The sequence below is a fragment of the Halichoerus grypus genome, chromosome 3 (genome assembly GCF_964656455.1).
Source record: "Halichoerus grypus chromosome 3, mHalGry1.hap1.1, whole genome shotgun sequence".
Taxonomy (NCBI): Eukaryota; Metazoa; Chordata; class Mammalia; order Carnivora; family Phocidae; genus Halichoerus; species Halichoerus grypus.
In genome coordinates, this window is record NC_135714.1 from 140558096 (window position 1) to 140573870 (window position 15775).

The 15775-nt window shown below is 34.7% G+C and overlaps 1 protein-coding gene across 16 annotated transcripts in view; it reads right to left on the bottom strand.

Annotated features, from left to right (window-relative positions):
• MARCHF1 (membrane associated ring-CH-type finger 1) overlaps nucleotides 1-15775 on the bottom strand; it is an 861947-nt gene that overhangs the window by 265022 nt on the left and 581150 nt on the right. The window lies entirely within an intron of this gene.

Sequence of the window (15775 nt, forward strand, 5' to 3'; positions counted from 1 at the left end):
GAAAACAGCATTTAGAAAAGTCTCAAGTGTTACTTGCATTGCTGGGTTTATAAAATCACTTGCTGGAGACACGATCAGCACAAGGCCTGTAATTCTCCCCAACCAGCTGGAGGAAAAGATGTGGATATCAAGGGAGGAATTTCTCAACCTTCAGGAAATTTCTCTTGCTTCTGCCTTGAAACACTACTCAAGGTATTTCCTGGCTTTGGAGATAAATTTGATTTTAGCCATAAAGTGAAGGGACAGTGTAGAAAGTGGTCATACTACTGAGTTCAACATTGTATCTTCTCTCTCAGTAATTGTTGACATAAATGTGTCAATTATGCAGACTAGTGGAAACATCCTCTGTGAGGGAATTGCTAAAGGAAAACCCTTTGTACTTCATTTTAAGAACATTCAGAGGAACAGCTGTGGTGCAGAGTACTGGTGATTCAGACTGACATCAGTGGATGAGATGTGTATTTCCCCTCACCTCCCCCCACTTTTTTTTAGATTACTGAAAATACATATTCCCTCCACATTATACATATTTTTGGCTATATAATCATAATTACTCTCTGCCTCACTGTCAGGTTTGAGCTTCTAAAATACTGCTATTTCTGCAAAGAATTGCTGGACCAAGTCCATCAGTTTCTAACTATACTTTTCATAATAAAAGGTTTAGTTTTGCAAAATTCCTAAACATCAAATGATAAATTTGTAACGGTAAATGTGAAAGTATAACGGAAATGGATATATAATAGGATGGCGGTTCTATAAAAATTCACAAACACACTCACAAACAGATGCACGCATTAACTGGAAGTATAATGACATTAGCAGTGCTTAAACTGGATAGTAAAATTCATGGTGTTTTTTAGTTTATTGATTTCTGTCTATTTTCTGTATTTTCCAAATTTTCTAAATTACACAAGCATTCCATTTATATTAAAATATATTTTATTTTTTAAAAGTGAATAACAGTAAGTGTACCATATATATAATAGTAAAATATCCTAGTTTTTAGTCATCAACCCTGCATAGCCATAAGCCTCTAAATTTATACAGTGTTAGTTAAAAAAAATTGTGAAATAGAGCACATGAACATAAAATGTATATAAACTAATTTGGAGTTTAAAAAAATAACAAAACACTGTTAAGTCCACCACCAAAATTAAATAGAACATTCTTTTAAACTGTAAATTCTGCCCTTTATCTTGCTCTTTTTCCAAACTATCTTGACTATTCTTCACCTATTTTCTTTCCATATATATTTGGGGCTCATTTTATCAATCTTTGTTAGAATTGAATTATATCTGTCAATCAAATTCATAAAAATCTCAGCTTGTAAAATCGATTTTTTTCTATCCAGTCACATTGACTTACATCTTGTTTCAGTGTTTTTCAATAAAAGTTTGCTGCGTAGATGCTGCACACTTTTGGTTGGATTAATTGCCACATATATTAATGACATTTTCTAACTAATTAACATCAAATGATAAATTTGTAATGGTAAATGTGAAAGTATAACGGAAATGGATATATAATAGGATGGCGGTTCTATAAAAATTCACAAACACACTCACAAACAGATGCACGCATTAACTGGAAGTATAATGACATTAGCAGTGCTTAAACTGGATAGTAAAATTCATGGTGTTTTTTAGTTTATTGATTTCTGTCTATTTTCTGTATTGAAAATACTGTACTGGTATGAAAATGCAATCTTGTTAAAATGATCAGGTTATGTTGTTTCTGTCTTTTGTAACTTTATTAATTTTTTTCCTTGATCTGTTATTTACTGACAGAAATGTGTTACAATTTTTTCGATTATGATGGGGCTTTATCAATTATTCCATGTAATTCTGTCAAGTTTTGAAGAATATCAATGTATATAAATTTGTAATTATCATATTCTCCTAGGAAACTGAAACTTTTACTGGTATGTAGTTGGGCTTTATTTCTAGCAATAAATTTGATTTAAAGTTCAATTTGTCTGATATTACTACTGCCACATCAGTTCTTGTTTTTTGGGGGGGGTTGGGGGGTTTTCTGGCTAGGAGCAGAGGAAGGGTAAAGGGATAATATTAGCTTTACATACCTCTTTCCATCCTTTGTTTTTTGACTTTTCTGTGTCTTTAAGTTACAGGTGCAGCTCTTAAAATAGCACATCACTATATTTATTTTTTCTTTTTTTAATTAATTAATTTATTTATTAGAAAGAGAGAGAGAGAACAAGTGCAGTGGAGGGGCAAAAGGAGATGGAGAGAGAGACTCTAAGGCAGACTCCACACTGAGGAAGAAGCCCAACATGGGGCTCAATCTCAGGATCCTGAGATCATGACCTGAGCTAAAACCAAGTCAAACACTTAATCGACTGAGCCACCCAAGTGCCCACTATACTTATTTTTTAATACAGCCCGACAATCTTTTCCTTTAATTGGTGAGAATATTTAATTTATATCTATTATGATTTTAAAAATTTATTCCCATCATTTTTCTGGGTGTGTTTTGGGTTACTCCTCTTGTTCTATTATTTTCCCTTCACTATTTTGGTAGTTATAGACTTTATTCTTACCTTTTTAGTAGTTTTATAGCTTTTAACCTTCCTACTTAATAAAACATGAAGTATAGCAATATATTTACCTTCTTCCTGAATAACAAATGGCCTGAGGATGCATTAAGTCTGATCACATCTCACAACTTTTATACTAGGTCTGTTTAATATGTTGGGTCTCCCTCTTCTTAACTTCACAAATTAGGGATTGATATTATTATTTTAATATTTAATATTTACTCACCTTTTTTTCTTGTATCTCAGACCTATTTGGGATTATTTTCCAATTGTCAGAGGCATATCCTAGAATTTCCTTTCATAATGGTCTGTTGATAATAAACTATTTTTTCTCTTTGTCTTTTTCTTTATTTAACCCTTATTCTCAAAATGTATTTCATATTTGCTGAGTTGTATATACATATTTTTCCTGATATATCAAGGACATTTTTATACTGCCCAAAGGTTTCCATTCTTGCTATCAGGAAGTCTGCTGTCTTTTAGAAGTGATCTATCTTTTCTCTGTGGATGCTCTTTTAGGGTCTTTCTGTCTTTGGTGTTACGCTGCCTCACTATGATATGGGGTGCATGTGTGTGTGTTTATTCCATTTGAGATTATTTGATCTGGCTTCCTGATCTTGGATGAGTGATAAAACTCTCAACAAAATGGGGTTAGAGGAAATACAACTCAACATAATAAAGGCCATATATGAAAAGCCCACAGCTAACACCACCTTCAATGGTGAAAAACTGAGAGCTCTCCCTCTAAGGTCAGAAATAAGACATGGATGTTTACTCTCACCACTTTTATTCAACACAGTACTAGAAGTTCAAGCCACAGCAATCAGACAAGAAGAAGAAATAAGGGACAAGGGACATCCATAATAAGGAAGAAGTTAAAATTTCCCCATTCACAGATGACATGATACTACTGTACACAGAAAATCCTGTACACAGAAATACTGTACACAGAAAAGATTCCACCAAAAAACTACTAGAAGTATTAATGAATTCAGTAAAGAGGCAGGCTACAAAATCAATACCCAGAAATCAATAGTATTTCTATACATTAACAATGAAGACACAGAAACAGAAATTTAAAAAAAACAAACACTATTTACAATTTTACCAAAAAGAATAAAATGCCTAGGAATAAACTTAACCAAAGAGGTGAAAGACCTGTACTCTAAAAACTATAAAACACTGATGAAAGAAATTGAAAATGACCCAGAGGAAAGATACTCCATGCTCATGGATTAGAAAAATTAATATTGTCAAAATGTCTCAAATATTATTCAAAGCAATCTACAGATTCAATGCAATCCCGATCAAAATACCAATGATATTTTTCACAAAAGTAGAACAAATAATACTTAAATTTGTATGGAACCATGGAAGATCCTGAACAGGCAAGGCCATTTTGTGAAAGAAAAATAAAGCTGGAGGTATCAAAGTCCCAGATTTTAAGATATACTACAAAGTTGTAGTAATCAAAACAATATGGCACTGGCACAAAAGCAAACGAACAGATGTTCACAAATGAACAGAACAGGATAAAGACTCCAGAAATAAACCCACATATATATGGCCAATTAATCTGTCACAAAGGAGTCAAGAATATACAATGGAGAAAAGAAAGTCTTTTCAATAGATGGTGCTGGAAAAGCTGGACAGCTACATGTAAAAGAATGAAACTGGACCACTTTCTAACATCATTCACAAAAATAAATTCAAAATGGATTAAGGACCTAAATGTGAGACCAAACTATACAAATCCCAGAAGAAAACACAGGCAGTAATTTTTCTGACATCAGCCATAGCAACATTTTTCTAGATACGTCTCCTAAGGCAAGAGAAATAAAAGCAAAAATAAACTCCTGGGACTACATCAAAATAAAAACATTTTGCACAGCAAAAGAAACCATCAACAAAACAAAAAGACAATCTACTGAATGGGAGAAGATACTTGCAAATGATCCAGTAAGGGGTTAATGTCCAAAATAAAGAACTCATCCAGCTCCACACCAAAAAATTAACAATCTGATTTAAAAAAAAAAAAAATGGGCAGAGGACTTGAATAGACATTTCTCAAAAGAAGACATACAGATGGCCAACAGGTAATATGAAAGGATGCTCAACATCACTCATCATAAGGGAAGTGCAAATCAAAACTATGATGAGATATCACCTTACACCTATTAGAATAGCTAAAATCAAGAAGAAAGAAACAACAAGTATTGGCGAGGATGTAGAGAAATAGAGAAAAAGGACCCCTCGTGGACTGTTGGTGGGAATGTAAATTGGTGCAGCCACTGTGGAAAACAGTATGGAGGTTCCTCAAAAAATTTAAAATAGAACTACCATATGTCCAATAATTGCACTATTGAGTATTTACCCAGGGAAAACAAAAACGCTAACTCAAAAATATATAGGCATTCCTATGTTGATTGCAACATTATTTGTAATAGCCAAGTGTCCATCAGTAGACAAAGAGATAAGGAAAATGTGGTATATATACACAATAGAATATTACACAGAAATAAAAAAGGGTGAGATCTTGCCATTTGTGACAACAAGGATGGACCTGGAGGGTATTATGCTAAGTGAAATAAGTCCGGCTAAGAAGGACAAATACCATATGATTCCATTCAAATGGAATCTTAAAAAAAAAAAAATCAATAAACCAAAAGCAGATTCAGACCTATAAATACAGAGAACAAACTGATGGTCACCAGAGGGAGGGGGTAGAAGGGGTTGGGGAAAGTAAGTGAAGGGGAGAGGGAGATACAGGCCTCCAGGTATGGAATGAGTAAGTCAAAGGGATAAAAAGCAGAGCATAAGGAGCACAATCAATGATAGGTAACAGCGATATAAAGGGACAGAGGGCACCTATACTTGTGAACATAGTGTAATGTATAAACTTGTCAAATCACTCAGTCATTCATCAGAAACTAATGTAAAATTGTGTGTCAAGTATACTCAAAAACAAACAAAAAACAATTCTTGAAGTAGCCAAATTTATTTCTTCAAATATTGCCACATCCTCTTTATCTCTATTATTTGCTTCTAGAACTCAGATATATATGTTAGATACTGTTACATTATTCCCAGTTTTATCTTTTTTATAATTTACATTTATTTTTCTCTGTGCTTCTTTTGGGTACTTGGCTTAATACTCCAGTTCAGTAATTTCTTGAGCTTTGTTTAATCTGTTTCTTAACTTGTCCATTGAGTTTTTAACTTTAATTATATACTTTTTTACTTCTAGATTTTCATTTGATTTCTTTTTTATTTATTTTTTCAGTTTTTTCTATTATGTTATCTGAATCACCATACATTACATCATTAGTTTTTGATGTAGTGTTCCATGATTCATTGTTTGCGTATAACACCCAGTGCTCCATTCAATACGTGCCCTCTTTAATACCCATCACCAGGCTAACCCATCCCCCCACCCCCTTCCCTCTAGAACCCTCAGTTTGTTTCTCAGAGTCCATAGTCTCTCATGGTTCGTCTCCCCCTCTGATTTTTCCCCCTTCATTCTTCCCTTCCTGCTATCGTCTTTTTTTTTTTTTTTTTTAACATATAATGTATTATTTGTTTCAGAGGTACAGGTCTGTGATTCATCAGTCTTACACAATTCACAGCACTCACCATAGCACATACCCTCCCCAATGTCTATTTCATTTGATTTCTAAGTCTAGTGATCTTTTAAAAATTTCTTCTTACCCGTAATTCCAGTTTCTTTTACTTCTTTTAACATATCAATATAGTTATTTAATATTCTGTCCCTGATAATTCCAACATCTTAATTTTATGGGTCTCGTTCTGCTGTCTATTGTCATTTCTTGCTTGCATTCATATGAGAGCTGTTTGTTTGTATTTGTGTATAATTTTAAATTATAAGCTTATGTTTCTTGGAACATTAACTTGGAAGTTCTTGGAGGCCTCAGTTGAAGGTGTATTCTTCAAGAGTGGATATGTATTTGTACTTAATCACATTAAATTTGATTCTCAGTTTGAGGAGGTTTTTGGACTACTAAACTAAAGGAGATGTGGCTTATAGTTGTCACAGCTACACATTCTCAGGTCAGACTTATTCTCCCTGCACTCAGTGCCAAATTCTAATCAAGTAAGATCATTCCCAGATCATACTTAACACTAAGTATTTTGGGAAGGAGAAGTAATTGTTGAGTAGCCTTTTCCAGCTTAAAGGGAAGGAGAAAACAAGAGAGTGGGTAAGTAGAAATAACATAACACAGTGAAGTGGATGACTGTTTAGTTAAATGAGGAGAAAGACAGACACCCAGAGAGAGAGAGAGAGAGAGAGAATTTTAGAGGAACATGAAGAGAGAACAGGAAACAATACAAAGTTCTGAACGGTCAGCAAATCTCTAGGAGCACCAGTAATGGCTAAGTATTGAACCACATGGGGAAAAGGAAGGAAAATTACTCATGTACAACATCTAGTATGTATCAGGCATGATCTATGCACCCAATCAACTTTAGATTATTTAATCTTCTCAATGATACTTGTAATAGCCAAGTAGGTATTATTGTTTTTACCAAAGTCTTCTTTATGATTTTTATACATCTAAAGCTGCACTGCCCAATACAATAGCAACTAGCCACATGACATTTAAATTTATTAAATAAAATTAAATAGTTCTTGTTTGTACTAACCACATCACACGGGCTCAATAGCTACATGTGGCCAGTGGCTACCTTTTTGGATAGTACAGACAGAACCTTTCCATCATCACAGAAGTTCTATGGGATTGCACTCATCCAAGTGTTCCTTCAAACAGATTCTTGATAATTTCTGATGATTGTCACAAAGCACTGTCTCTGGGTATTCCTCAATTTCTAAGTTTTATTGGTGAAAGAATCCACATTTTCTAGCATGCTTACAAAAATGTTGTGTACCCTTCTAAAAGTGAATATAATGTCTGACAATATTTGAAAAGACACAAATGATATAAATAGATTCAATTTTTTGCTAAATCAGGCAAGTTAGAACTAACACATAAAAAGGTAATTAACCTTTACTAATACTAAAAAACAAAGGAGCACACCTACAAATAAACATTTGATATTTCTCAACTAAATTATAGGAAAAGAAATTTCTTTAAAACATGTAATGTCTTTACAGAGCTTAAAAATAAGGCATTAACCATTATTTAATTCTTTAATGATGAAGGATTCAACTAAAAATATAATAGCCTTAATTTAAATTTGCATTATTTTAGTACTAAATTTTAAATTGCTATTGATAATTGTAAACCAGTATGCCCTCTTGTTTTATTGGTCCATATGCTGTCTTTTCCTGTTGCTCTATTTTATTAAAACACCAAATATATAATTCCCAAGGATCTTTTCTTTTTACTATAATATCTTAAATACAAATTAATAGGCATTAAGAGTCACTTCTTTCCCACCTCCTCTTAACAGTCTTATACATAGAGAATTCTAGTGACAATAAAAAGATAGATAAACCTAATTCTAGGCTTTATTTTATGGTAAACTATTTTTGGCTTCCTTTTCACTGCATTTAAGCAAGACAAAATATCATCATATTTTCAAAACTGAAATCTTCAGATTTTACACAACATCAAGAATCATTGTACAAGGAAATCGCAAATGGTTTTGTAGATGTTCTATTAGGGGAAAGACATTGGGTGAGATGTTGCCAACCTCTCTAAACTCCAGGGAACGAGTCCAGCTTTCACATCAGTGAATAAACAGGTAATAACTGAGAAGCTCAAAGTGTCTTGGAAATCAATTATTTTCCTCTTAAATCCTGTAGACTATCTCTGTACTGTGAGCTGGAATTCTCCTGGGGAAGGACACCAGGTGCTAAAATGGCTCCTGTCTCTAACTGGCACTCACAGAAGACTCTAACATTCACAGTTTTCCCCACAGGCAATTCTTAAAGATTTTCTAATACCATTACTACGTCACTGTGAATTAGAGAGAAAACAAAGACTGTGCTCTGTTTTTAAAGAAAACCAAACAATGAATTGTGGATCACTACATCAAAAACTAATGATGTACTGTATGGTGACTAACATAACATAATAAAATCAAATTAAAAAAAATAAAATTAATAAAAAGAAAGAAAGAAAGCCAAACAAACAAAAATTCTGTACATTTTAGCTAATCTTTTACCCAGAACTTATAAGGAGAAGTCCTAAATTTTCTGTTTTTAGTCACAGACAATGCACAAATTTTTGATCTTGGAAGGATTTCAAATGGACTCTTAAGAATCACTCAAAAGCTAATATAAGAACAGACTAATATTCCATGGACCTAGTTCCTGAAAAAATTGTCCCTGGACATCCAAATACAAGTTTCCTGAAATTCTATAAGTAAACTCTGATTTTTGTTTGTTTACAAGATGCTGTATTTAAATATCTTGAGTTGTGCCACTGAAAGAACTTGAGTTAGGGCGCCTGGGTGGCTCAGTCATTAAGCGTCTGCTTTCGGCTCAGGTCATGATCTCAGGGTCCTGAGATCGAGTCCCACATCGGGCTCCCCGCTCAGTGGGAAGCCTGCTTCTCCCTCTCCCACTCTCCCTGCTTGTGTTCCCTCTCTTGCTGTGTCTTTCTCTGTCAACTAAATAAAATCTTAAAAAAAAAAAAAGAATTTGAATTACAGTATTTGTTTTTACTTTATCTTTTACTAAGGTATAACATAAAGTTGGTGACATGTACTAATCTTAAGTATAAAGCACAATTAAATTTTACATATGTATATACCCATGCCTGAACCCAGATCAAAATACACATTTTCAACACCCTATGTTCACTCTTTCTTCTTCCCAGTCAATTCTTCTTCGCAAAAGGTAACTACTGGTTAGACTTCTATTACATTCCATTAATTTTGTTTGTTCTTTAACTTCATGCAAATAGAATAACAAAGAATATACTTTTTGTGCCTGGCTACTTTTACTCAACATTAGGTTTTAAGATTCATCATGCTGTTGCATGTATATGTTCTTAATTTTTTCTTTTAATTGCTGTGGAAGTATTCAACATATAGTTTATCAGTTGCACTATTTTTATAGGAGTATTTTAAGAGTATTTCTTTTTTATTTTATTTTATTATTTATTATTATTTTTAAAGATTTTATTTACTCATTTGAGAGAGAGAGAAATCACAAATGGGTGGGAGGGGCAGAGGGAGAGGGAGAAGCAGACTCCCCACCGAGCAGGGAGCCCAGCACAGGGCTCCATCCAAGGACCCCAAGATCATGACCTGAGCCAAGGGCAGATGCTTAACCCACTGAGCCATCCAGGTGCCCCAAGAGTATTTCTTTGTATTTGAAATTAGAAAGCAAAAATAACTTTGAACATACATTAGATATTTCAGTTCTTGAGAGGAAACCACTGACCACAATTTCACTTGATTTTCCTGGGGCCTATACTCTAACTTTGTACATATTACTATCAGGATCTTATTTTATTTGTAAAAAGCAAGATACATTTAAAAAAAATCTAGTTCTTTTCTCTGGTGGGAATGATATACTGAATCAGTTAAGGCTATCTAGGTGCTTTGTTCCAATCACAGGAAATGCAACGTTACAGAATGTCATTATCTTGACTATCCTAATGTTGATTTAGAACTTCTCTTTCACATAGCAGAAATGACTCCTTGTGTTACATTCAAGTAATAAAAGAAGCACTCATTTACTCCCTGATCACCCCATTAAGCTTCATTTTAATGTGTTTCCTCTAACTCACTAGACACTTAAGTCTGTTGAATTCTTGCTAAAATACCTCAGTTGGGATTTCTGGAAGGAGTGGTTTTCATACATCATTGGGAAGTAAAGTTATTTTTGAATATTTGAAAATAATATTTTCTTAATGTAAAACATGTGCTTGCAAAGTATACTCATGCCCTCTACTGAATTCATAGGTGTCTCTAAACTTTGCATTTTAATTAGATCCAGTGAGTATTAAATATCTTTTAGCTTTGAAATCACAAATCTCCTTCATGTGATACTTTGTATACAGCTCAAGCACAGTGTCCACTTGAGATTGGTATATTGTTAGTAAAAGGTGGTAGGTATTTTTACATGAAACTTAAGCCAGTTATTTTTTTCTCAACTGTAGATGTTTTGTTGTTGTTGTTTGTATCTTTCCGTTTCAATTAGTTGTGGGTTAGAGGGGAAAAAAAATAAATTCAGTTTTTAATCCTAATTGCAAAATCAAGAGTGTATTTTAGCAAAATATTTCTATATACTTACATTCTTATATAAATATAAGAGAGCAATTGTCTTGGAAGAATTGTTCGAAATCACTTTTAAACCAAGCATTGAATTTCTGACTTTTGTAGCTGAAACAACAGCTGATTCATAAAACATGCTTCTGAAAACATGTACCATGGCAGGGATGCTTTTATTCATTTCCAGTATGTCCTTCCTTTTCTAGACATGTTAGTGCTTAAAGTGCACCCTTGATTGAGAAAATATAATCTTATAGAAGCAGCTCTTGAGTCAAACTGAGATCACAGTGAAATGATAAGTTTAAAGAACCGTCATTATAGCACTACACAGCACTACTCATAGACAACTTCACTTGCTAATAAAACTGTATTCCCACGGGTCCTGCAAATTTCCAACTTTAAGCAGCCAACATCCAGAGACATCCAACATCTTGTTCACTTAAGAACAAGAATCGAAATACCTGAAAAGTTAAGTACATCAAGTACCTCTATTTCTGAGTGCAGTCAGTTCTCTACAGCACTGGCTGTGTGTAATGCTCAGACCAGCAGCATCAGCATTACCTTGGGGACTTGAAAGAAATGCAGATTCTTAGGTTCCACCCCAGACCTGCTCAGTTAGAGACTCCAGGGTCAGGGAACAAGCAGTCTGTTTTAACAAGCTCTCTAGGGGATTCTGGTACAAACTTAAGTTTGAAAACCACAGTTCAACAGAAATATTGAAAGAAAAGAATATGAAAATATCCAGAAGAAAAATCAGTGGTCAGTAATTAAACTTTTAATTAAATTAACAAGAAACACACCAGACTAAATCACATAATTAAAACTTTCCTGTTTTGCGCCCTCTTGTGAGAAAATAAGAGGTTTTATCACCCAGAGATCTACAACTATAAGGAGATAACATTCCATGCAAAGTTGAATGAGTCTTTCATAGAGTAGAAATTCAAAGTTTGTATTAATGCCTATTAGCTGGTGCATTAAAACAATAAAAATGAATTATTGCACCTCGCAATTTTTCTTCAAGTTTTCCCTTTTCGTCTGCTTCCTGTACTGTCTTCATTGTCAGCTGTATGTCCAATTCTAATTGCCTCTTGGTCGCTTGTGTTTCAAATTACTCACTTTAAAAACACAACTCTTTCTGGGGTGCCTGGGTGGCTCCGTCGGTTAAGCAGCTGACTTTGGATTTCGGCTCAGGTCATGATCTCAGGGTCACCTTTGGATTATGCCTAGACGCACTGGCTACCTGCATTATCCATGAGTATCTTTCCTTAAGATTCAGCAAGTTTATCACGAATAAAAACTAAAAATACAGTTTCTAAAAGATACAAATTCAAACATTCTTAAACACAAAAGCAAAGCCGTTGCAAGATTTACCATGGCACTTTCAAGCCCCAGTTAAATTTAACTTGTCTTACTGCACAGCAGTGGCAGCATGAAAAAAAAAAATCAAGTGTTCAATATCAAATCTCAGTTAGATTTTCCTAAATAGATAGTCAACACATGATGACATCCGATTCTAGAGTTAAGTCATTAGGCCCCCAGTTTTCTTTATGTTGATGAGGACACAGGTTTGAAATCACTGGAGCATACTACTCTATTAAGAAGTTAAGCATGACTAAATTCTATGCCACCACATTAGTTGCCTTGTAGTGAAAGAGTGATGATGATCAGCGGGTGGGTTTAATGGTCACAATCCTAACATGAACCAGGCTCACCTGCAGAAGCCTCTCCTTGTTTATCTTCCTCTGAGCTGGAGTCAAAATGCCTAACCCCATTGTTTTGGAGGACCCTTTGAGGATTTTTTATCTACCAGCCCCTTAAATATTGTGTTCTCCAGGGATTCTCTGAATTCTAGTTTCATTTTATTCACTTTCTCAAGAAAAATCCCTTCCAAACTTGGAAGGCACCTGTCCTTGGGGGAGATGCTTGGATTTTCTGCTCATCCCTGTACTGGGCTTACCAGGGGGGCAAAGCCCCCCTTTATTAGGGGCAAACCTGTAGCATGAAAGGACAGGCTGAATTTAGTAGTCACATATTGAAAACCCAATTGTTGGGCAATAGGAATGTTATTTTCTCCAATCAACTTTACAAGCAATATATTAATGTGTTAATTGCCATTTGTCTGATGTCTTGTTTTGTTCCCCCTCAGTTGCTTCCACATTCTGGACGAGTGAGAAGAGTGGGAGGTATGAGAGCATATTTAGCAAACTCCACAAACTCCAAATAGGGACACAAATTCCAACAGAACACTAAAAGGAAGTCTCACTTCCTCCTGAGAGTCCCAGGCCTTTCCTGCCCATCCAACACCTTCTCCCTTCCTGTTAGTTGCAGCACCCTCCTTTTTGGATAACTACTCCCTTCTTTGTCCAGCCATGTGGCTCAAGTGGGGACTGCTGATCTTAGTACTTTGACCTGGAGAAGACATGTGACCCATTATGTGACAACTGGCATTCTTTCTTAAGAAGGTCTTGGCAGGGAGGGACTCCCTCTCTGCTGGCAAAGATGTGAGGCTTATACAGAGATGGTCACCATGTCTCCATTGCAAAAAGAAAAGAAAACTAGTGTGCAGAGAGAGGAGATGGTCGAAGTATCCTTGTGTCTGGTACCACCTACTCTTCTCCTCAGGTACAATGTTTCCCTTCCCAATCTTATAAACCAATAAACGTGCTCGCATTGGTCCAAAGCAGTATAACCACTCACAATAAAATAAAAAAAAATCCTGCTAATAAGATAGTCTTCAACCAACTAAATTCCAAGTGGATTAAGGAGATAAATGTTAAAAAGATACCATAAAATCCAGAAGAAAGCAAAAAGGCCAATATCTAACAAATAGTAGGGTGAAAAAATTGTTCTAAGTTTAAAAATGGAAGACGATATGAAAATGTTAGATAAAATGGAAAAACACTAATAAGAACTTCAGTTTGTCAAAAACCCTTGAAAATGTAATTTAACAAAAGAAACAACACAATATATGCTACCATTTTCACAAAGAAATTGCTATGTGAAATGCTTATGTAAATTGAGAAAGGATAGTAATAACGTTCCCAGGAGTAAAATGGGTCAAATACATAAACAGACAATTCACAAAGAGAAAATACAAATGGTTAATAAACATTTTAAAGATGTATCACTAATAAAAGGAAATGCAAGATAAATTACAGCTTTGGGTCAAACATTATATGCTGTGTATGTAGATGTATACTATAATGTATACATTTACACATACTTACGTGTGAAATAGGTATTTGTGGATATGTAAACTGTTATTTTGGAAGCAATTTAATAATTTTTCCAAGTCATTTTTATAATTTTCATTTCATTTTTATCTTAAAATATTATTTAATAAATAAATATTATTTAGCTACTGAAATAATTTTATTTTTTAAGATTTATTTATTTATTTATTTATTTATTTGAGGTGGGGAAAGGGGCAGGGGGAGAGAGAATCCCAAGCAGACTCCATGCTGAGCTCAGAGCTCTGAGGCGGGGCTCAATCTCAGGACACTGAGATCAGACCTGAGCTAAAACCAAGAGTCGGACGCTTAACTGACTGTGTCACCCAGGCACCCTGCTATTGAAATAATTTTAATGAAGAATTTATAGTAAAGTTATGAAAATGGTTCTGTTTAAATGTAAAGAAGAAAATTATAGTATTTCATATGTGAAATTATTTCAACTACGTTAAAAATAGATGTACAACAGAGGTGCTTGCGTGGTATAGTCAGTTAGGCATTGGAATCTTGGTTTCTTCTCAGGTTGTGATCTTAGGCTTGTGAGACTGAGCCCCGAGTGAGGCTCAATGCTGATCGTGGAGTCTGCTTAAGACTCTCCCTCTCCCTCTCCCTCTCCCCCACCCCTGTGCTCTGTCTCTCTCAAATAAATAAATAAATAAATCTTTAAAAAAATAGATATAGAACAAACAGTGGAAATAAATATATCCAAATGAAGGGGGGGAAATCGGAGGGGGAGACGAACCATGAGAGACTATGGACTCTGAGAAACAAACTGAGGGTTCTAGAGGGGAGGGGGGTGGGGGATGGGTTAGCCTGGTGATGGGTATTAAAGAGGGCACATACTGAATGGAGCACTGGGTGTTGTACGCAAGCAATGAATCATGGAACACTGCATCACAAACTAATGATGTAATGTATGGTGATTAACATAACATAATAAAATAAATATATCCAAAATTTAATGGCACTTAATTTGTGAAATCATAGATAATTTTTATTTGCTTCTTTATGCTTTTCTGTATTTTCTCCAAGTATTTATTTTTATTATAAAATTGTTATATGTGAAGGTTTACCACTTATCTAACAATATTTTTAGAACTTTAGCTTATGAATTACAGAATTGACTCTGAAGTGATTAGTCACAGACTCTTTGGGTAATCATAGTAAAAATCAGGCTCTTCCCCTGGATTGTCTCCCCTCAGTCCTACACACATTTCCTGCACGCAAGCTTCCTGTTGTGCTATTCTGTGACACAGTATTTTGGGAGAGAGAAAAAATTACTTATATGCAGATACTGAGTGTCATTAGTTGATTTCCAACTAGGCAAAGTTATTTTAACAAAAACCACAGCTAACCAAAACCCAATAATAACTCCTGGTCACATACAATAAAATGTCCATTTCACTAATCATGTGCTGCCTGGAATGTCCCTTCTCCATGGTAACTACCTGGCTCTTCTAGATAAGCTTTTCTGACTCAAGTACACAATTGGCAGTCCTGCCCCCGCTTGATTGACCTACTTTAGCAGAAGTTCTGCAGCCTGAATTTGAAATGCTACAGCTGAAAGGAAATTTCAATCTGAAGTATTAATTAAAATGTCCTTTCAATGTATGTTCTGGAAATTTAATATTGGTCAACAAAAAGGTTTTTCAGAGTCAGCAATAGCACGGGCAAAATGAGTACAAGCAAGGCACAGGATCTCGAAATGGGAATGTGAGAGGAAGGGCACATGGAAATACTTTTACATCTACTTTTGTGCTTAAGGAGATAAATGAGATATATTGCT